The sequence below is a fragment of the Ceratina calcarata genome, unplaced genomic scaffold (genome assembly GCF_001652005.2).
Source record: "Ceratina calcarata isolate Rehan_Ccalc_2016 unplaced genomic scaffold, ASM165200v1 scaffold40.2, whole genome shotgun sequence".
Taxonomy (NCBI): domain Eukaryota; kingdom Metazoa; phylum Arthropoda; class Insecta; order Hymenoptera; family Apidae; genus Ceratina; species Ceratina calcarata.
In genome coordinates this window covers 649208-672249 of record NW_017163422.1, presented here as the reverse complement: position 1 = coordinate 672249, position 23042 = coordinate 649208, and the positions used below count along the sequence as shown (strand labels likewise).

The 23042-nt window shown below is 41.9% G+C and overlaps 1 protein-coding gene across 7 annotated transcripts in view; it reads left to right on the top strand.

Moving 5' to 3' along the window:
- Positions 1-23042, top strand: part of LOC108626429 (uncharacterized) — a 238215-nt gene that overhangs the window by 2580 nt on the left and 212593 nt on the right. The gene's annotated exons all lie outside the window — the stretch shown is intronic.

The window sequence follows — 23042 nt, the reverse complement described above, 5'->3', positions numbered from 1 at the left end:
GATAGTCACGAAGTGCAGTACTGTAAGTTGAACTTCTGCGCAAAATCGCGGTAATACAACGCGTCGTGGTAATTACAAAACAGTCTTGTCATCTGACAATAATTATGTGTAAAATTTTAATCACTGCCTTTATTTTTATCAGGTATTAATTTTGTTGACCGTGCATTCATTCTTGTGACGTATTTTTATCTCTACTTCAACCGAAATGCAGATAGTAATACTATCATAAACGCGAATAAAGACCCCGCTAAATTCGCGTCAATATTTACCGTACGAAGAAATTTGTTGGCGCGTTATTTATAACTGCGTTATAACTAGCCACAATAGAACAATGGAACAATAGAATAATGCGGTCGGGGTAACGAGGAGCAATGTTACAAGAACCAAACTCCCTCGTTCGAGCGTAACCGCGACGTTCGGTTTACCGAAAAGGCACAAAAATAATCGAGAACACGAGTCGAGATCAAAGAGGGATTCCAATGTTTCGTTATTTGTCGTACGACTTTTCTTCCCCTCTCCCCTCTCTCTCTTTTTCTCTCTACCCTCCCGTAAATCTCCCTGTATTCCTGTTCGTGGAACAGGTCTTGGGTCTTTGTAACCCGGTTGTTCGAAAGGATCGGTTCTACCAGTCGGGGGTAAATACACCTGCTTTCTGATTTCATATTTGCCAGAAGATCTGTTCGGAGTAAACGGGCCCGCCCTATGGGGGACTTGAAAACGATAGCTTTTAGAGATTCTTCTTGTTTGTTCCATACTGTAGAAATTGTTTAATAGTTAGGATTCTTTCATTGCATTCAATAGTTCCTGTAATGCTACAGCGGTTTAATCACTATTGAATAATTCTCACAAAACTGTTAGGTTCCAATTGCTATTTTACATTTATAATACAATATTATACATTTAAGTTTTTGTATCGGTTAGATATGAAAATAAGAACCCTGATGTATCTCTTTTCAGCCTTCCTAAATGTAACAATTGTTAAATTTCTATTATACCACTTCTGTGCCTGAAATGTGGGTTAATTGATATTGGACTTCCAGTTGGAAATTTTGATGCAACGGATACGGTATTATGTAGATAATTAAACCGTGTAAATGTGTCAAGTGGTGAACAGTAGACTAATTGGCGAAAGCAATGAAAAGTTTCCAGTAATTTGATCGATCCTGCAATTGATTGTTCTCAGAATTTAAGTGAATTTCTCATATTTTAGTAATCAAATTGAAGATGCGAGACACAAAAGTATGGCGCAGCTAATTAACGAAGTTTGTGGTCTTTTTTAAAGGAATTGCAAATAATTATTTAAGTTGATAAATAGAGCCAGACTATTAATAGAACGATTGCAATCCTATAGAAATGCCGGTTTGTATGGTATAAAAAACTCTCAGAAATGTACGTGCAGATTTATTGAACGTTTGGAACGTGTGCAATGCACAGCTCAAACATTTATATGCATAATATAATTGGGTCGTCATAAATATGCCGTGAAATATAATGCACGTATCGATAATGATAATTCAGTTCGGTTCTGTACATACACAGGTATGTACATACATAGCTTTGCATGCCCGAATCTATAATGCGAACTAATTTAAATGAATTATCGCTACCTATCTAACTCGTGCATCTGCTATGCAGTGACTCCTCGATTAATTTTCATTAGTCTGTTTGCCGATTGTACAGGAAATTACGTATTCGGTACAAGAAGGAAATTTTTTACAAATTCCCAATTTTTATGAATTCTTTCCGCTACATTTCGTTCCTATTCTTCATACTTATTTTTTTACATTTAATTCTAAAAAAATTATAATTATTCTTTCGCCTTGGTTTTGTTCACATTACTTATGTAGGAAATTTATTGAATCTTGTAAATACAAGTCCAGATCATTGTTCGAACTTCCCGAAGGCAAACGCTCGACATATGTAGGTACACGTGTTTATTTCCCTTAGAACGTGTTGCTCCGTTCTATTTAAACTCAAGAGTTTTAAGTGCGATCCGTGATAAAATGGTGTTCCATCGCCATAAACACGACCTTTCCAAGCTACTGAATCACACAATGTAAAATTATAATTCATCTTCCTACGTTACGAAGAAAATTAATAGCAGTCGTTGCCAACCAATAGTCTGCGGATTTGATGCATTTATAACGAAAGGAATGCTTCGTATATTGTATTGCGGCCCTATTTAGAATATCAAAAGCTGAATACAGGCTTCAGTATTCAAATGATTTATGCAAAACACGCGTTTTAAGCCGGCATCATAAATGTTTTATTTCACGTGAAAATCCGCCAATCAATAAATCACGAAACGCAAACAACCGACGCCGTCCATAGTATTAATCGTCATAATAGCTACTTTGGTACTGATTTTAATGGAGAAATTGATTTCATATAAATTTACCGGCTGAGTAATTTCGTAACGGTATCAGTAATCAAGTCTGTGTTCGGTCAAAATGCTAACTGGTGCGCGGAACTCCGGAGTCTCGAACGGGCAAACGTGCCGCATGCGATGCAGCTGAAATGCAAACGCGGCTGGAAACTAGTTCGTTAAGGAATTCACCCACAGGAAGTGCGTTGAGTAGGTATATCATGCTCGATACAGTTACGCTTCGACATAGACGGGAAAAAGAGAAAAGAGAGCCAGACGAGGGAGAGTAGGACGGTTTTCAAATACAACAATAGAGTTACGCGTAATTATAATGAAAGGTACACACTTCGTGTAAAATGTTTTTCGCTGTTTGCTCTCCGCCTGAAGCTGTTGTTTTATTTTCCTTTCTCGATTTGTCGACGAATTACATTTCGTAGAAATGTTCATAGTTACTGTAAATATTTGACACAAAGAAACGAGGATATTTAATTAACAGCTTAAATAAATAAATCCTTTTACAAATCGTTCGTGAATTATGATGTTTAAACCTATCCGTGATTAATAATTTTTTTAGATTCTTTTCCTACCTTAAATACAAGTTTAAGGGAACCCAAAAGGCAGTTATCGAATGAAGTTCAACTGATGATACAGACACTGTCTGTTGGAGCTATTATAACGGGCGAGCGCATCGTTATTCGATAAAATTCAGCTGCCCTTTTTTTTTTTTCATTCACTTCTCTCTCCTCGTCTGGCGTATCCATCTCGCGAGAGTGCATGGAACGACTTGCAACGTGAAAGCATTGAATAGAATTTGTGCGAGGGTGTAATCTCATTCGCAATTATATCTGCACGAGAGGAGCGTGCAGCCCGATCGTGCGAAATCCTCTCTCGTTTCCGGATAGGTATGTGTATCTATGTCGCACGTTGCACGGGTGAAAGAGAGGGTGGCTGGGAAAAAACGGGAAGAGTCGGGAAGGAGTCTAAAGAGATCGCGAGCGGCATGAAAAAGAGAATATGCCGTGACGCTAGGGAAAATAAGGAAGGACCGTAAGCGGGTTCCATTGCACTCAAGTTCACCAGCCTCTGACTGGAATGGAATAAGATAAGTCAAGAATAGATGGATCATCTGTACAGGATAGTGAGATATGATATTTCGAAGGGAAAGATAAATCCTTTTCGTCGTCGTTTTATCATTGGATACGATTTTCGGACGGGTTTCATTTTATATCCGTGAGAATATCTAGTGGCATTCTACATGGACATGTAAAAACAATTGTGAGAATTTAATTCAGTGAACGTAACTTCGAACAATACCCAGGGAACTTTACTAGATGAATTTTGTCGGTTGAAATTTTCCTCTGAATACAACGATGGGCAGATAGAATTCCATTAGTGAGTTCAGACTCTGTGGATTGCACCTGCAGCGTCAATTAGGACCCGAAACAGGCAAGAAATCTTAGCCCGCTGAGCAACTGAATTCCTACCGAATTTCAGAACCGTCGGAAAGTTTTTGTGGACTCACGATGCTCTCGGTACGACTATTCCGATATTTCGCGTTGTCGTTGTTCAAGATAATTACGTGACTGGGAATCTTCCGAAAGTACGCGACTCGATTGTCTTGATTATGACTTCTATTTCACGTCTCGGTTCACGATTTACAAGCCACGGTCTCTCCGCGTTTTTAATTCACGCGGGAATTTTTCTTTCTTTGATCTTGCATAGATATAGACAGAGTACAAAAATATCTCACGTTTCCTGAAGCTTTTTGACCGCCTTTGAGCTTTGCGAACTTATATTGCAGAGGTCGAAGCACGCGTGCACAGACTAAAAGGAGTAAAAATAGCAATAGCTAAGCGGCGGTTGCAACGATTTCGTATTTCACCGGAGGAATACGAAATTCCGTTGCAGCTAGGTGCTAGTCGCGCAATAAACTCCGTCGAATGCCAACGATTCAACTCGTAACTGTGAACATTCGCTACGAGAATAGCTTCTTGGCGAGGAACCGCACGGAAACGCGGACCGTCGAACAAGTAATTGGTCATTATTCTGTTTCACTGATACCTTCGCTAGCAAAATTCCATATAATTATTTTTTGCTATGTCTAAGCGTAAAGTATTCACCGTCCAACGTTAGCTGAAATAAAAGTACCGGTTAAAGTGCTTCTTGATTGGTTTCTTAACGGGCGGAATGTCGAGCACGGGAAAACTCTTAAAAAGCGTATCGGAGCATTCGCCTCGGAGCGTTCACACCCCGTAGGAATTTTCGAGGGTGAGTCGATGGACTTTCGTACACGTACACGAGTCCGCAGTCCATTATCGGCCTGGCATCCACAATGACGCAGGCATAACAAACAAATTCCCGTCGGTGCAAACGCTTTTTCGTCTGGCAACGAGCCGGTCTCTCTCTCTTCTGGCGGATAAATTTAATTGCTAGAGGCTGCGGCGGGCACCGCGGAAGAATGACCCTACGACCGGCTCACCTTGACGGTAATCATGCCTTGAATTATTCAAGTTCTTCCGCTGATAAGCAACCGTGGATAATATATCGCTTCTAATTAGCGTTTGTCAGTATGAAAAGAAAGTCCGCAATGGGGAGAAAGATTCGTATCGTTAGATTAATTACCTAGCCAGAAACATCGTTAGGCTCTAAGACACGTTCATTCTTTTCGTTCTTCGATTTTTGATGCGCGCGCGAGTAATTAACGATAGCGATCGATTGATTTGGAGGCTTCCGATTGCAGTGATCGATACTCCTTCGTCGAGCACAAATTGGTATCACTTCGTATGTAATAGTAAACTTCTATATTTTTATTTCATGTCGAACGCCACTGGGATTTGTATTGAAAAATTAATGATTTTACTTTAAACATTTGCACAACTGTGTCATTTTGAGTACTTAGGACAGTGTTATTTTTCACTTTGTTTCGAGGAGGTCATAAGATTGCAGAATAAGAGTAATAGCTGAGAATACGTATTTTCTTAAGTTGAAACATAAACGCGAAATAGTTCCGCGAGTTTAGATACCTCTGATATAAATGGGAGATTCTGAATTCCATTCGTGCAGGTAAATGATATTGCTTTTGAATTTTATAGAAGATGGAAAATCGTTTAATTGCATATAATTAAAACAGTATACGAAAGAGTTATTTTTACTTCTTAATTAATCAGCGTCGATTCCTTAATTTGTATGAAAATAATTATAGATAATAGTTGAATTCCCGTTATACTGAATGATGTCATCTAACATTAATAGTCAATTTTTCTACCGACGTACCAGTGTCTATCACGCTTACGAGTTTGCCTCCGAACACATGTCCCGGCTTAATGTCGAACACTTGCTACATCTATTCGTCGAGAATTTACGCGTGTCGTTCGATCCGCGGTGCGAGCCACGTAGATTTCATGGAATCGTGAATTTAGAGTCGCGCGCGTGGACGCGGTCGTAGCCGCGGTTTCGCGTTCTTATTGGCTCGCTACCAACGATCGTATATCCCGTAGCCGATGCGTTTATAGCGTTTTAACGACGCCCGCCAGTTTGTTGAACGACGATGCAACGACGCTACCAGGCAGCGAGCGTGTGCACATGGTTCGCCGTGAATTCCCCGGGGCCCCGATGTGCTTCCGTCGCGAGAGTGGAACGCGAGATCCAACCTGTGTAACGGTGGCACGTAAATGGTATTTGCATCTTCGCATAGCGACCAGTTAAGTTAAGCTTTAAATGGTCGCGACGCTATTGTTTCCTGCCGACTGCCGGCTGAACTTATCCCCTGCTCTTTTCACCTTTCCTCGGCTGCCACGAAACCGCGACCGATCCTCTCCATCGTAGGTTGAATCTCAAAGGTCAGTGTGTACAGTTGCCAGCTCGTGTTTAGTCGATACCGGTGGCGGTCCTGCGATCACGAACAGGGTCGCGTGCGAAATTCCGCATAAGGGTGCACGTTTCTCACACGGAACTGGCGGATATCTCGAGTTCTTACAGGGCACTCGGCTCGGATTCTTCTATCTTTCTACCCTGAAAACCGCGCTCCGGTTTCCAACTTCCGCTTCTACTCGATTACCAGCAAGGGTCGTGCGAATTCGAACCTTAAAACGATGGTTAAACAGTGAACGCAGTATATAAGCTGTGCAATGATTCCATTTAGTTTTTCATTTTTATTTAAAAAAGCTTCTGCCAAAAGTCTGAGAAGAATCGGTATATGCAAATGTGAAATATCCTTCTGTTAACTTTCTTTTCTTCACGATATTACAGTATCACCTTGTCGAGGTCTTTCACTCAGATTTTTATGAATGAACACACGACACTGATTACGACATTCTGCGGATGAATGGGGAGGAGTTCAAGAATGAGCTGGCAATTTCCTTTCCTTTTCTCCTTCCATGTCGCAATCGTTTGACCGGCCACAGAGGCGTCGTCGTCGTCGTCGTCGTTGCCGCTTTTTTCTTTTTACACGCGACGATAAAATACGACGCGGACAGAATTCAGTCGCGCCTTTTATCGTCCGCGATTAACCATCGATGACTTCCTAGTTCGCAGACTGATTGGCGTGGAACATCGTTTTTGCATAGCCATTGTTAGTGGGTGGTAACGTTGGACGACAATTTCGACGATGTGACTCATGAATACGTCTTTAAAAGGAATAATGGTACCTATCTCGTGCGCATCGCGTTTCGTACAAGCGCGTTTCTTCTCGTACTGACTTACGTATGCATTATAAGTACGTGCGTACGTATATACCTACTTAATTCCACCAATGGAATGGAATTCTCAGTATTATCGGCAAGACATTTTGCAAGTGCGGAAGGAATTAATCAAGACGATTCTTCGTGCCAAGAACAAGTAAAAAATTATAAACTAACAGAGTCGAAAAGGCAGAGCGAAGCATTGATACGTGGAAACGTCTTGGCAACGTTCATCTCCATTCTTTTCCATTTTTTTCTAATCTACACTGTTTGTCTCCGACTTCTCCATTTCGGCTGGAAACTTTCGGCGAAATGCTCCAAGTTCCAGCGTTCACATATATTTTTTTTTTTTACAATCTCCGGGACTGTCACCCTTTCCGGGGTCGTTGCACCATCGCTGCGGAAAACTGAATTATCACCGCGGCGCGTCCTGCGGATCCAAAGCCTCGGAATGGTTTCTACGTTTCGAGATAGACTTTTATTTCTTAATAATTGACGTGGACAACGAGTTCTCTCGCTTCCTCGAACGCGAGAAGCGTTCAATACAATTTATCATATCTGCATTTCTCCACGACTTTCGTGTTCGTTCGTGCCACTCGAGGTGCACCGTGCCCGGCCGCGCTTCGATACATTGAATTATTACCTCGGTACAGGTGCACCTGCAGCAACCTGTAACCGTTCCCTGCATATGGCTCTTCGACTTTACATAGATAACTGCGTGTGCATTGCATCATTCCGAGCTGTTGCGGCACTCGAAAATGTACGCGTTCGACTGTTTTGTTTGCATATCAAAGAAACGAAAGTGTTTGAAACGAGTCGTAATTATACCGCATAAGTTCACTTCTTTCGCCTCGTTCCAGCCTCTCGTTTTTATACGCTTTTACATTCTACATATATTCGTATCTTGTTATTTTGCAGTGTTTTATGTTCTACAATGAGCTTTATACTGCTATTTTACATCCACAATTTATTTTAATAAGTGACAATTATAAATGAGTCACAAGATACAATTAAACGTTATTGTAGAGCGAATGTTTTGCAGAGAAACCTTAAAAAATGATTTAATCGGATTCTTAGTGAATCGCATGAGGCCACGTTTTAGCCATTGTTTCTGTCTGTTTCTGCCAAGTAATTATGACGAGTAAAAACACAAAGAGACGGGGGCCGTTGTAATAAGCACTTCCTGTTACCGGCGAGAGGAAAAAAATGTTCGTCTCTGTCGTTTTACGGTGTTAGGGAGAGCTCCCTTCTTCATCGAGTTCGCTCGTCCACACGCTACCCGGCCACGTAACACTCGTCTAATGGGTGCTCTTGTCACATAGCGGGTAGCGACCGGCGAAGGTACCGACTGCATTTAGAAAGGTCGTTAAGGACTTATTATAGGAACGTGCCAAGCAACTCGTATCTCGAGGGTGAGAAGTAGCAGGCCTGTTCTCTTCACCCTCGAACCTTCCGATCGCCTTTGCGTATTAAGGCCTGTTCACATGACGCGAGACAAGCTCTGCCTTTTATCGTCAAATTGTCTGTCAAACAGGATCCGACACGATGTTACGTTTCACGTAATTATAGCAATTGAACGGCCTTTATACAAAATCGTTTACTCGTAAAAACATTAATTTTTATTTCTCAACAAAATTGCAGCGCCTTTACTAGAATTTCTTTAATTTTATCAGTAATAATCGTCGACGAGATAAAACAAATTAAACGATTTTCGAAAAAAAAAACATTTAGCATGCATCATCCTCATAGAAGTGAAAACGTTCTATCAGGAACGGATGATGGCTATAACACCGAATGAGATAGCGGTTTCAGATTGATTTGTAGCATAGAGAGTTTAAAAAATGCATACGTATACGTGGGCTCGTTTCTCGGCACTGCGATGCCGCGTATTTATAGGCGTCATGCTGTTTGCTTCTGTATTAGCCCAATTTGCTCCGCAACCCCTGGTGGCATCGCGAACACCCTCCAATTAGTAGATTAGTCGGAGCAGAACGCGTACGCCTTGTTGGCGCAAATCGCGAATTCCAGCCTCGTCGTGGAGACGCTCGATTTAACACGCGGCGAACACGTGAATTCGCGCGTATTTTCGAGAAAAAATTCCGATCCTCCTCCCTGGCGGTTCGCGTATTAGCTAATTGCTTGGTATCCTACCGACGCGTCTGCTTCTCGTTTAAATTGGTACCCCCTTTATACATGGCTCGTACGTAACGTTTAATAGATCGTTTATTAGAACACGAATACTTCTGTTAGCAATTTTAATTCGTAAAATGCCAGATGGCACTGGAAGTTTGGAAATCAGTTGCGAAACATTTGAAAACGGTTTTAAGTACCAGTAATTCCTTTCTTGCCGTACGCGTTACTGTCGATCTTTAAATGCTCTCAGGGAGCAAGAAAAGAATGCGCGTGAGAAGCTAAAAGCGTTGCGTGGTAACGTAGAGACAAATGCTTTCAAGGAACGGGACCGCCGCGCGGCGTTTTGATTTTTCTTACAACGTTAATGTGTCATGCGTGTGTTCCGCGAAAACCTCAGCAACGACGGTGGCGAGAAGAAACGACGCGCGGGGTGGCTCAGCGTTCGCTGACAGTGAGCGCGGTAGGGCGGCAAGAAAATTTTCTACGTGGAAATTTATTTCGGATAACGACGCGTGGCTGACAAATTCGAAAAGCGACCAAGCTTGCTGGCCGTGTAACCGCGTTGTTACGAGAAACTCGGTGACAAATACTTCCCCGGAAGCGAAGTAATAATATGTACTTTTCTTTCTCTCTCTCTCTCTCTCTCTCACTTTCCGGGGTCGTTGCACCATCGCTGCGGAAAACTGAATTATCACCGCGGCGCGTCCTGCGGATCCAAAGCCTCGGAATGGTTTCTACGTTTCGAGATAGACTTTTATTTCTTAATAATTGACGTGGACAACGAGTTCTCTCGCTTCCTCGAACGCGAGAAGCGTTCAATACAATTTATCATATCTGCATTTCTCCACGACTTTCGTGTTCGTTCGTGCCACTCGAGGTGCACCGTGCCCGGCCGCGCTTCGATACATTGAATTATTACCTCGGTACAGGTGCACCTGCAGCAACCTGTAACCGTTCCCTGCATATGGCTCTTCGACTTTACATAGATAACTGCGTGTGCATTGCATCATTCCGAGCTGTTGCGGCACTCGAAAATGTACGCGTTCGACTGTTTTGTTTGCATATCAAAGAAACGAAAGTGTTTGAAACGAGTCGTAATTATACCGCATAAGTTCACTTCTTTCGCCTCGTTCCAGCCTCTCGTTTTTATACGCTTTTACATTCTACATATATTCGTATCTTGTTATTTTGCAGTGTTTTATGTTCTACAATGAGCTTTATACTGCTATTTTACATCCACAATTTATTTTAATAAGTGACAATTATAAATGAGTCACAAGATACAATTAAACGTTATTGTAGAGCGAATGTTTTGCAGAGAAACCTTAAAAAATGATTTAATCGGATTCTTAGTGAATCGCATGAGGCCACGTTTTAGCCATTGTTTCTGTCTGTTTCTGCCAAGTAATTATGACGAGTAAAAACACAAAGAGACGGGGGCCGTTGTAATAAGCACTTCCTGTTACCGGCGAGAGGAAAAAAATGTTCGTCTCTGTCGTTTTACGGTGTTAGGGAGAGCTCCCTTCTTCATCGAGTTCGCTCGTCCACACGCTACCCGGCCACGTAACACTCGTCTAATGGGTGCTCTTGTCACATAGCGGGTAGCGACCGGCGAAGGTACCGACTGCATTTAGAAAGGTCGTTAAGGACTTATTATAGGAACGTGCCAAGCAACTCGTATCTCGAGGGTGAGAAGTAGCAGGCCTGTTCTCTTCACCCTCGAACCTTCCGATCGCCTTTGCGTATTAAGGCCTGTTCACATGACGCGAGACAAGCTCTGCCTTTTATCGTCAAATTGTCTGTCAAACAGGATCCGACACGATGTTACGTTTCACGTAATTATAGCAATTGAACGGCCTTTATACAAAATCGTTTACTCGTAAAAACATTAATTTTTATTTCTCAACAAAATTGCAGCGCCTTTACTAGAATTTCTTTAATTTTATCAGTAATAATCGTCGACGAGATAAAACAAATTAAACGATTTTCGAAAAAAAAAACATTTAGCATGCATCATCCTCATAGAAGTGAAAACGTTCTATCAGGAACGGATGATGGCTATAACACCGAATGAGATAGCGGTTTCAGATTGATTTGTAGCATAGAGAGTTTAAAAAATGCATACGTATACGTGGGCTCGTTTCTCGGCACTGCGATGCCGCGTATTTATAGGCGTCATGCTGTTTGCTTCTGTATTAGCCCAATTTGCTCCGCAACCCCTGGTGGCATCGCGAACACCCTCCAATTAGTAGATTAGTCGGAGCAGAACGCGTACGCCTTGTTGGCGCAAATCGCGAATTCCAGCCTCGTCGTGGAGACGCTCGATTTAACACGCGGCGAACACGTGAATTCGCGCGTATTTTCGAGAAAAAATTCCGATCCTCCTCCCTGGCGGTTCGCGTATTAGCTAATTGCTTGGTATCCTACCGACGCGTCTGCTTCTCGTTTAAATTGGTACCCCCTTTATACATGGCTCGTACGTAACGTTTAATAGATCGTTTATTAGAACACGAATACTTCTGTTAGCAATTTTAATTCGTAAAATGCCAGATGGCACTGGAAGTTTGGAAATCAGTTGCGAAACATTTGAAAACGGTTTTAAGTACCAGTAATTCCTTTCTTGCCGTACGCGTTACTGTCGATCTTTAAATGCTCTCAGGGAGCAAGAAAAGAATGCGCGTGAGAAGCTAAAAGCGTTGCGTGGTAACGTAGAGACAAATGCTTTCAAGGAACGGGACCGCCGCGCGGCGTTTTGATTTTTCTTACAACGTTAATGTGTCATGCGTGTGTTCCGCGAAAACCTCAGCAACGACGGTGGCGAGAAGAAACGACGCGCGGGGTGGCTCAGCGTTCGCTGACAGTGAGCGCGGTAGGGCGGCAAGAAAATTTTCTACGTGGAAATTTATTTCGGATAACGACGCGTGGCTGACAAATTCGAAAAGCGACCAAGCTTGCTGGCCGTGTAACCGCGTTGTTACGAGAAACTCGGTGACAAATACTTCCCCGGAAGCGAAGTAATAATATGTACTTTTCTTTCTCTCTCTCTCTCTCTCTCTCGCATTGTTCGAAATACTGGAACGAAAGATTTTCCCTCTTCGACGTTTAATTGAATTTGTACAAACATTATAAGTGAGCTCGAACGACGTTTTTTATGTCGTGGCAATTGTACAAAGCTAAACCCGTGGGGAGATGTTTAAGGGAAACACATGAGAGAGCATGTGAGGTGCTGCACGGTTCGGTGCTCTTACAGTGCGACGCCTTCGCTCGTTTCATATTTTCGCGTTTCTCTGCTTCCGAGGCGGAACTAATAATCCCTAAATGACCCGTTACTCTTTCTGTATGAATTATTCATACGTGTAACGTTTTGTTACTGCTGCGAAACTCACAGAAACATTAATGAAAATTTGATACCGTTCCGATAAGCCTTTTATTTCTCGGAATTTATTTATCTTACAAAGTGTAATTTCTGGGTCGTAAAACGATTGTTTCACACCTTTTGATGTACAAGCTTGAGCTAAACAGGGCGCGATCTCTGCACCGTCAGCTGCAGCGTAAAGGGAATATATATCTACGGATTCTATTTTTAAAAACCAGACAATAATGTCGTCCGCTCTGAAAGATGTTCGTTTAAAGCCCGACTAGCTTTTGTCCCAAGCCTCTCCGTACGTTGGTTTTAACGTGAGCTCGTAAAAATTGTGGGTTTCGCACGCATTACGCACAACGGACCGAAGAGGAGGAGAGCGACCCACGGCACGGGTGGCATCGGCTCTCCTCGATCCGAAACGAGGTCGTAAAATTTGAATTCCCTTATCTCTTTTGTCGTTTTTCGAGACTTTTTGGCACTGTCGCGAAGTATAATGACCCAATGAGTATATAGGGGTGACGCAGCGGCGAGAAATATCGCCGATAAACTCTCGAACGATGCGTGCGACGTTTTTTACGAGGTCGCATCGACGCGGACGAAACTCGTTGCCGTCTCCCGTCGAAGTTATTTTCTCGTTGATATCGGAAATAACGAACGTTCGACTCTTTCGTTAGAGAGTGCTAAATCGTTCTCTTATCGTGCAACAAACTTGAAAGCGACAGAAATTGAACGAAGCCGATTTCGGACTTGATTCGAGATTGGAAGTTTGATCAATCGAGGCACTGCTCGTCAATTTTCAGTTCCCAGGGCTCAGATTCCGTTCCGAATTTCTCAGAATGTACTCGGCGCGGGTTTCTCGACCGTGAATCGAGATAAGTTCGGGACCGTGCGTTAATATCAACGCGTATTACTCGACTTACACGGTACGTCTCGTAACGGACCACATGCCAGGTTGATGCAAAGTTTCCGCAGCGAAATAATAAGAGCCGGTTGTTTCGGGGAGATATCATCTCTTCTCATCGGACCGGGCGGAAAGTTTAAAGCCCGTTCTGGCGGAAGTGGTTAGACACCGAAACCGCTTCCGGGCAGAGGAGACAATCGGCTTTCAGGATGGTTCCCCTGTATTTTAAAAGCAGTCTACCGATGAAAATCGAATCGGGAAGCTAAGCGGAAAGGAAGTTGCACGGTTGCCCCACTGATATTCATTTCTTTCCATCGAACACGTTCACGTTCCCGTTTATCTTTGATCAGATTAGAGAAATCCTGTTGGTTTTTAAAACTTGAACTCGTGTGTAAAACAGATCGTAAAGCTTGTCCTTTTCTTTTTTTTTTTTTTTGAGAAACGAGAAACGTCGGGGTGACGCGTTTAACCTTGACACGTCACCCCTTAAAATCTGCAGTGGACTTTTAAGACCCACTCGGCTGCAAGGTTCTCTTTAAAATTTGAATTCGAGCGAATACTCTTTACGATCCCGAGGCGCCGTCTACTCTCGCGTCCTGTACTCATCCTTTTTCAATATTCACGCGAGCAAATACGCGGGATGCTTTCAAGGTATTAAAGAGATGCTACAATCTCATCGAGCTTCCATGAGCCACGCTCTCCGCGCTCTGTCGCATTAATTTAACACGCCGCGAATATTTCTCCCCCTTGCCTTCTGCGACTGTTTATCATAACCATTAAAATGGTTTTATGGGAAATAAATTACGAGTTAAAAGCTTGCTGGCTTTCATTTCCGACGTCCCACGACGATGATTCGTATTCCTTTCGTTCTAAGTAATCTTCGGTGAAAAATGAAATAACGATACCTTATATCAAAATGTCTGAGCGTCTCTGCATTACACTTCAACCGACATATTTCATTCCGAAGAGCACCGACAAACGTTGTTCTAATTTCAACTTGAAATACGGCATACGAAGTCGCGACGTTTAAATGTTAATGAAATCTGAGTTAAATTTCTGTAGTACATAAAGTTGCTACGAAATTTCAAATGGGATTCATTTAAGATTATGAACAGTGTATGAATTGCAATTGAATTCTAATTATTATAAAGTACTCCATTCTTAATGAAACATAATTCTTTGACGAAAAAATTTTCTGGTAGAAATACTCAAGGGATACATTCAGCAATTTATAATTTATTTTTATCTGGTCGTCCGGCACACTTCGTTAACGTAAAACTTTCCTCGTTTGCTTCGTCGAGATTTTTCTCTTATTAACGAGATATTTCGCAAACGCACAGCCGATACCTATTTATTAATTTCCGCGGAGCTTTTGATATCGGACGGAGCCGCAGCGGTCGAGTGCATCGCCATTAAGCGCCAACATCCTAGGAGAAAGATTATAGGCGAGTGTTTTATGAATAGCTCGATAAATCTTGCTTCTTGATACCATTGCCGTTTATGCGCTGCTTTTAAATACTCGCTTAACGCTCTTGGCGATTTGTTACGAGATTATTATGCAGCGCGAGCTGTTTTAAATCGCGTTATTTAAAAAAAGAAATAACGACCGTGGGACTTTCAACAATCGTTGCTGTTCTTACGAATATGTTTACTGTTCCCGTTTTTGCACTTCGCGGTTGATTTATGCAGAGGGATAGAAAAACGCGGCAAGAAAAGTCAGAGAAACCTCGAGATAATGGCATATTTGTCTGTTTCCAGTGGATTGTAGGATTAATTGAGATGTCAGGGAACGGTGATCGATATGCTTCATTAGCACGATTTACAGGACGTGGGACTTTCAACAATCGTTGCTGTTCTTACGAATATGTTTACTGTTCCCGTTTTTGCACTTCGCGGTTGATTTATGCAGAGGGATAGAAAAACGCGGCAAGAAAAGTCAGAGAAACCTCGAGATAATGGCATATTTGTCTGTTTCCAGTGGATTGTAGGATTAATTGAGATGTCAGGGAACGGTGATCGATATGCTTCATTAGCACGATTTACAGGGCTACGAGCAACAATGAAATTGACCTTTTATGTCGCTTCCAGCGCTCACGAATCCTCCGGGAAAGGGTATTGAATGTTCTATGGCGTTCGGTAAAAAATGTGCTGAGCGCTAGATAGCGCGAACGTGGGAATGCCGGTCTATTGTTAGTTCAGATAGGATCGTGAAAAATTGAAATGGTCCAGACATCTTGACGTCAGAATCGCTGACCACTTTCGTAATTATATTTCTCTTTTTCTGGGAAGGTATTAAATAATTAACGGTAGCTAATATTAGTTATTTAGTATTAAATACTAGAGAAACGTCAATCCAATCTCGTCCAATCTCGTTTGGTCTAGTCATTCCGATGAACACCATCAAGCAGTCATTTTCAAAACATGAAAATATAATTCTTTTCGCCTACGTCGATTCTCTTTATTTTTATATCGAGTGTTTCGATCTAATCTAGCCAGTGATGCGATAATTGAATATTTAACTATTTCGTCAACGCGTGACTCGCCTCGAACAGGTTGACAAACTCCCGTTGAGACTATTATACTTCGTCTCATTATACGTTCTGCTCGTATTGTGCACCTTGGTCGCAATTTGGTGCACTCCCTCGAGAGAGTGCTTTTGGAGGTCAGTCTATTCTTACCTGTCTTCATCCGCTTTCCCGGCTACCGAAATACGATCCTCAGCGCATCGCGAGAATATCATAACTCGCATAGTCAGGTACCACCGGGAACGCACAGATTTCCCGAGGCTGAATGGCGAAGATTATAATAGCATCGTGTTGACACGTTTTATCGGCTAATCTTGTAGGATATACGATAAAAGAGAATTATTTTCTTAAGTAGAGTGTGTGTTTCGTCTACGCAGGCGATCTACGATTGGTAATAAAATTTACATTTTTCTTAAAATGTGATTTCACTCTTGTACATCCGGTGAGACGTTCGTCATAAAATAACGTAGCAGCGTCAATGAACAAAAAGTTAAACGTAGTATATTTAGCTGATTTATTTATCATCCAGAGCTTCTTTATTTTTACATAAATCGAGTAATTAGATAATAATAAACGTGAACTACGTCATACTGTAAGATAAAACAATGGTCGATACTCTCTGAAACAAACGGTGAAAGTAATTTTCCCAGTAACGTCATGGGAACTTGTACCTTCGTAATTGAAAAGTACACGCCGTGTAGACATCGTGTACGACTGTATTCCGTGGAGTTATACATGTGTTCTTTATTCATCGCGAGTACCAGGAGCTTTTTAATTGTGGGAAACGGGAAGACGCGTATACCCCTTTACGACACGATTCGAATGAATAAATACATGGAACCGGTTCGCCTCGTTTTAATCTCGTATTTATTCTCGCCTATTTTAATTACTTCGCGATAGCGTTCTCACATCCTCATTAATAGACGTTCACATGCATGTCACAGTAAATTATACTAAGTAAATTCTCTTGGCTTCCGAATAAAAGCTATTTTATTATCTCCCACGAGAGCTTTCCCGTTGCTTTTAAAATAAATCACTCCAGTGACATTGACATCCAATTCTATGGTCCTCCAGTTTCTATCGGTTCGTTTTCTCTGCGACTGTGACATTTCACGTCTCACCGTAATAAGGAAAGTCATAGTTTCTCGTCGAGGCTTGGATATTTCCTTGTTACCGTGACACGGTCGAGCTCCTGACCGAATCTGAATGTCGCCGACTGGAGGTTTATTGATTGGGGAAGCTCGGCGTGCCCCACCCTGTCGTTTCCTCGCGAATATAGTTCACCAGCCCGCCCTCGACATTACTGACCTACTACCACACGAGCAGCGTTCGCAAGGTGAGGGCTGCCTTCAAAGAGTACACCCGAACTCGGGCTCCGTGGAATCGTACCTAGCAAACGTGCATTTTACACAGCTCTGGAGCTTTGTGTTAGCGATTTTCAGTTGAGCCTGTGCAAATCGACGCTTTGCGAGGAATTTTCGAAGGAGCATCGATCCAGGAAACCGGTTCGAAACGTTTCGCGAAGAGAACACGCTTTCATGATTAATGTCGAGGGTGAAGCGAGCGGAGCAGCATTCGAATCGTTGCTCGACGAATCAGGTTTTTAGGTGTGAATGTAGGTCAGGAAAACGAATCTAAATCGAAGAGAAATATATAGGTAAATACGAAGTGAGGAACGCGGAGAGATGTTTTATAGCTTCGATGAAATCTTGAGTGTTTCAAAAATTGTTAGGAGAATCAGATCGTATATTGAATAATATTTTAGCAAATAAAAAATCAATGAACAACAAAAGATACAAATAAATTAATGAAAATTAATTATTTAGCTTTGTCACGAAGATAGACTCTATTTGTTAATCGTGCAAATTTAATTTAAATCACCTGATATACTTAACTGTGAAAAGTCATTTATTTGATCCACAGTTTTCCACAGAATTAAATTCGCGTTTCATTCTGCTACAAAACGTTTTCCGCTGTTCGCGCGTTACGACTTTTGCTTTGATATCACTAAAATAATTAACGGGTAACGATAACGACGAGTTTCCAAGGGACGTGCATATTTTCCGGAATGTTTCCCTCGGTGTTTTTCGCGACGCATACGAAGCGGCCACGTCATCGCGTCGTATGCATTAAGTCCTCGAGAGAGATCAACCGCTTTCAGCGCGGACCTTTGAAAAGAGGCGCTTCGAATCTGCTTTATGCGTGAAATGATAAAAAAGTCCTTTCTTGTTGCTTACCCTTCTTGACCCAAGCCTTTGTAATCGCTAGAGCCTCTCGAGCACAATTAAAATTCCTTTAAATCTTCTCTACGACTGAACGTGCATATTCATTTTATCAGCTAAATTGGATTTTTTGCGCCAAGTCAAATGACGGTTTATTAAATAGGCAAACCTAATTTTAACTTTCAACATTTTTAAATTCTTCAATTATACGCTAACGATTCAAAGGATACGCTGTTCGTCCTGACTCGCGTTGCTCGAGCGGAAGGAAAATAAAACCGTGAATTAATCTCAGCTGAATTAGAAACTCGCAGCGAGACTTGACAAACACGATCCTGCCTCCCGTTTCTTTCTTCGCTACGCTAGATTAAACCCTGCATTATGCACGAGTCGGTAGCTGGCACAATTCGGGCAAAAAGAAACGCGGTCTTCTTGAGCGTGTACGAATCCAGTTTAATAGCCTGAGAGGCGGCGGTGGTTCTCGATTTATAGTTCTGAACCTTGTTTATGCCCGGGAACAAAGAATTCCCTCTGGTGAAATGGACAGTCATATCGACACATTCATTTTAATTAAACTAAACCAGAATAATTAATACAATAAATAATAATAGCACGTCTATCCTATTTTATGTTTTTTAATCCCTTGACATACAAATAAAACAGAATTCGATGCATCCGAAAAATACTATTTAAATTCTATTACTAATTAATATTAGTTAAGTTCTTGACGGAGACGTAAAAATCTATAATGGCACGTGGAACGAATGACGTCTCCCAAACGTCATTGTATGTCCTGTGGTTAAGATATTTTATGTATCGACGTCAAAAAGTAATTAAGAAAATCTGAAGAGGAGATGAAATACGTTGAATTATGTTTGTTCGAAGCATGTGAGGACAAGAGCGTTTAGGGTCCTACTAGGACTTCCCGAACTCCTGCATCATTGAAGTTGTCGAATAAGTTAGGTCTAGCAGCTGTGTTCCCAAAAGTGTCGTTCGTCACCGTTATCTCTCGAAGTATGAATTTACAGAAGTTTGCAGTTTAATTATTCACGCGTCAATTAAGGGTTAAGATCGTTCTCGTGTCAATAAATAGTTTATAGTCAGCCGGAGGGTAACACCAGCTTCTTCTAAATTTCGAGTTCAAGTTTCTTGTAACTTGAGAGGATTCCCGTGTTGCCGATTAATCAAGGTTGAATTTTTGAACAACAGGTGCAACGTGTAAAGATAACTGGTTTTACACCACATGTTTCGTTAATCGTACGTAAGGTCCCTTTTTCAACCGTAACAGGATCCGTGACTGGAGAATTGCAACGCTTTAATTGCTTCCATGTGTGAAGTTCCGCGACGATCTTATCGTCCTCCCTACCTTTAATCGAGCTGAATTTCTCTTCATTTTGTTTAAATATAAATTCTGAAACGGAGAAACATAAATTCGAGGATATCCCGACCGAGAATACGGAATGAAATAAAAGGATTTAATCGCTTCAAAGAAATGCTCGATCCTCCCAGAAATTTTAATCTTGCAAATTCAAGTGGTCGCTTCCCGCGAGCTCTTAACCACCTGATATCCCCCTTTATTTTACAATTCAAGTTCCTAGCGGCAGGTGTTTCAACTCTGACCCCAATTTGGTCGAGGTGGTCTGCGTGTCTGCTCGATCGTCGGCAATAAAATTTGGAAATCGTCGAGAGTTCCGCTGCCACTTTAAATTCTCCAAATTTTTTAATCGACTTTATGCGTTTGCTCTAATCTCGATTCCGTGGGTATCAGAACCTGCAGTGTTCTTCGTTTTCGTATAGGTGTGTACGTATACGGATAGTTTTAATCGACACCTGTTCACCTTCAAGTGTATCTCGCTCGACGGCAATTTTTAGCGCTCTCGAACAGCGATAAGTGAATAACGATTCCTGCAAGGTGCCGGCCGCAAAAGAGCCGACTTATCTGTTCTCGTTTCGCTTTGAATCCTGAAAGTAAATGGGCAACCTCTTCACGGAAAACGAAACGGGAATGGTCGGATCACCCTAAATTCCGGCGGAAGCACGATATCAGCTGCATAAGCATATCGAGGATCCTCCTGACCTTACGATTATCGTTTTAAGTGGTTCGTATTTTGTTAAAAAAATTGAATATCATCTGTTGCTGTGAGATTACGAAAAAATAAAAATAAATTCAGAACTGATCGATCTGAAATATTTCTTATTAGGTCAGTGTACAGATAATTGTGATTTTTCTACAGAATTGCATGAAAATCGTGATTATAGTTGGCACCAATCTAATCTTTTGTCAGAAATATAATAGTAACCGTGATTAATTTCTGAGAGTGATGGTATAAATTGTTAAACGGCATGTCGGGTTAGGTAATTCGCATTCAACGTGGAACGAAGTCACGCGTTATTATTCAAAGGGGGAAATTGTGTTCGCCTCGTGCGTCTGTTACCTGAATGGAGAAACATCGAATGGCGATATTAATACAGAGTGGCCGATTAGGTTATCGATTTTACCCCTGATTAGCTACGTGGGGACGATGAAAGTTGTGTTTAAAACGAGCTACAATTACGTAACGATACCGCAGGGACGTCGATGTCGAAGACGTCGAGTCTCTTAACTTCAAGATCGAAACTCTATTTTTATCGTCCAGCTTATTTAGGCTCGGTTAAAAGAGAAATGGTCCTAACGAAGTATATGATAAAACATGCATCGTCATTGCTTCTACTTGGATGATTTCTATCAGAAATGCTTTCACGTTTCTTTTCCATGAACACTTCTAACGTGAAATAAATATAGTGTTTGTCAAACATTCGAACATTCATCATAGGATTACCTCACGAAACGTAGTAAATTTCATTAGTCACTTTTGTGCATATAAAAGTTCCTCGTGGTACACATTCCAATATTTTCTGAATCATTTTCTTTCTATAAAATCTTTCACTTGGAATTTGAAAGACTTATATTTAATCTATACGTAAGGGTGATTCTGATTCAACGAACAATGTGGTGACCTGATTGGGTGACCGTTAATTGACGACCCTTAATTAATATGCACGAGCATCCGGCGTGTTGTAGCATTCGACCCGAGGAACGGATAGACGTGATTGAGGACATTGCATCAAGAAGGGTGTCATTTCACTTGTTATTATTATAACACAGCGAAGTATTTTACGGAATCGTCGAAATCAGTCGTCAAGGTTGGATCGAAAAGTTGGAGAAATTGAAATAAGGGAAACAATTTTAAAATCGCGTTTGCACGATTTTTCACGAAAGACTTCTGATAATTAGTGAATGTTGTTTTTGTCGAAGCCATACCGGCTCGCCGGTTAAAGTTTAATTAAATGCGCGTGCTGCGAAGCCTTTATTTGCGCGCTCGGCCATATTTTCCTTCTTGCACAGAGGCGGAGGTAATTACGTTACCCAGTGAAATACACGGGTAGGCGAAGTATACGTATATGTGTATCGCGTCGGAAGGGAGATCGTGGCATGGTCGGCGTTCCGCCAAATTTTCCGCACGCTTTTGCGATGAACGCACTTCGCGCGGGTGTACCTTTCAAACGCGAGTCCTTTATGCGAGGGACAGGAATCGCTCCGGGGTCGTTTTGAAAATTTTAAACGTGTTCGAGATTCGAGCAGGGAGCCTGTTCGGATTTTATGGAGAGGTCGGGGAGAAAAGGTTGCAGATATTCGATCTCTCCCCTTGTTGATGTAGAGCATTTTTTAGCAGTGTCTGGATTTAACGAAAGCCCGTTACCGTCTCGGGAGAGCGCTGAGGGAGTCGCGTAACGATATTGAGTTAGAATTTTAAATTGGTCGCCATTTCCCCGTTGCGGGAAAGTTTAATGACAGTAGAAGTAGCCGATTCACGAGTAAGTGACGCCGAAAGAAACTCGAATATCTTTTGGGAATCGGTACTGATGAATGATAATTATATGGTGACGTAGGCGTTTTACTCTCTATTACTTTCGTGCGCCAGGTGTGTCTTCCAATCGTTCGCCAATGAACAATTTAAAACTGTTCCGAGTTCTATCAATCCCTCGGATCTCCATTAAGTCGCGACGCATGCAAATTATAAACCCAGGGCAGGAAATTCTCGTATCGATGAAGTTATGGTAGCACTCAGCCTATCGCGGTGAATAATGTCGCAATTAACGACAAGCCGTAACACGTTAGTGCGGCGAGTATCTGCGTTCCGGTGTCGCAATAACGCGTCAATGTATCCAGGGAAATTTATCGGCAAACAAACGGGCGCCCCCTAAAAATTCCCGAAGCTATCCAGTGTCGCGAAATATTCCTGAACCTCCTTCGGCACTCGTCATAAATCCGCTTTACGATCAGCCCGGCTGGGAAGTTATCATTCTTCGCGTTCCGGTTCGGCTGCCACTTCTTCGTCGATTTCGAACGGATGAGCGTAACTCGACGAAATACATCGGCGATATATTTACACGAATCCGTCAAATGATTTACGCGCTCCGTCGAGGATGATGAAGTTCTCGAAACAATATTTCCCACCTCCACACGACGTGGCGTTCGCATTTGTCAGAGAGCGCAGTTCGCATGCGAACGAAAGCTGCTGTACTTTCAGAAACGTACCATTATTCTTCGATTCTCGAGGAATAAGTTTATTCCCGTTCGAGGAGGATCAATTCAGGCCGTTTATTTAAGTAGAGGGATTTGTTGAAAAAGAGGGACTTATTCAGTTTAGAATCGAGATGATAGAACCGATGATTCTATCATGATATTTTTTTCTTTCTTTTGGTTCTTTCATCTAGAATGATCCTCTTAGGCACTATGTGCCACTATAGTGGCTTTCGCGGATCTTTGTGTTGTACCGTGTTTTAAGACGTACCATACTGAATTGTATTATTAA